We start from the raw sequence: 1,541 nt of genomic DNA on the forward strand, positions 1-1,541 counted from the left end.
GGCGAGAGCCGCTCGCGGCGTTGCCGGGCGGTGCGGTGCTGCCCTCGGAGCACGGAGGGCGCTGCAGCGGGCGCGGGGCGCGCCGTGCCCCCGGGGAGAGCGCGGGGTGCGGGGCCCCGGGTGCGAGAACAAAGGGCCCCGCGCTGCGGGCGGGGGGGAGGTCCCGGCACCAGCGGGAAAAAAACACGGATTCAGCGTGGAGTCCCCGAGGCTGCCGCCGGGCTGGGGGGAGCTGCGACCTGTTGGGCGCGGCGCTGGGCTCGGTGCGAGCGGCTCGGGGCTCGGGCCGGTGCCCTGGGCTCGCGGCAGAGCGAGCGCCCGCCGTCCGGGTGCTGTGGGAGAGTGCTCCTGGGAGCCAACTTGGAGCGGTGCGAGTGCCCGGCGTGAGTACGTGGAATACGGGGAAGTGTTTCTGCTCTCCTGGTGTAAGGATGCGCCGTGTTTCCAGGAGACTGACCAGGGCAGCTGCGGTACGGCGTTACGGAGTGCTGTGCTGATCTCACATGTAAGCAAATGAAGTTGCGTTGCCAGCGTCGAGTGTAGAATTGAGCTATAAGGAGTGATTTAGACCGAGGATAACCGGATAACCAACGCTGCTAGCGTAGGCAACGTTGGATATTTGCTGTTGTAGAGCTCTCTGAGGACGGCTGCCGTGAGCGGGGATGGCAAATACAGCTTCCTTATTCTCTTGTAGAACCACCGCTGTTCATTTTTCAAAGTAAATGTTAAGAGAAATGACAAATTTAATTTGAGATTACGGAGGTCCTCCGCAGCAATTGACTTATCTCTGTGCCTGGTTACAAGTGGTTATTGCTGGGCTGCCCGGGCTGCTTAAAAACACCTTCTTTCTTTTCCATTTTTTTTTTTCTTAAGTACACTACGCTCTTTCCATGCAGGAAGTGCTCGGCTCACAGGAATGGTTTTATGGAGGGAGCAAAATGTACTTTAATCCTCATTTTATTATTTCTGCTATGGGGCTGAGGGCGTGGGAGCAGCACGTCGCTGTGCTGAGGTGTGGGGAGAGCCAGAAGGGCCGTCTGCATGGCGAGGCGGTGTGGTCGGGGTGAAGGGGGGTGGCCAACTTCTCAGTGTCAGCCTTCACCCCTCCATTGCACCGTGCGAGTTTCTGAGCGTACGTCACTGCCGTGCGTCCTGCCCTGCCTGTTGGGATAGAGCTCAGCGTGACCGCACGCGGGAAGGGTCAAAGCAGCACAGGGCCCTGGAGTTAATGCATCTCTTCAGCTCAGGAGATTCTTGTAATTCAGCTTCGTTACCAGTATTGCCATCTGCCCTTTTCTTTGCACATGTGTCCATAAATGCATCTCGGAGAAGTATGGCTGGGGCTGTTGGTGACCTAGCAGGAGCTGTAGGTAACATTTTCTTCCCATCTGTGTTGGCAGTCAGAAGATCAGTGCCTGGAAAACCCAAGTAGCAACCTCCCTATGCTGTGACTGTAGGCTGAAAGACGTGCAGGTATTTCTTTATTATTTTTAACCCAAGTCCTGCTTTTGGGAACATTACCTAACTGTCATTGGCAAAGG

The sequence above is a fragment of the Numida meleagris genome, chromosome 7 (genome assembly GCF_002078875.1).
Source record: "Numida meleagris isolate 19003 breed g44 Domestic line chromosome 7, NumMel1.0, whole genome shotgun sequence".
NCBI classification, from domain to species: domain Eukaryota; kingdom Metazoa; phylum Chordata; class Aves; order Galliformes; family Numididae; genus Numida; species Numida meleagris.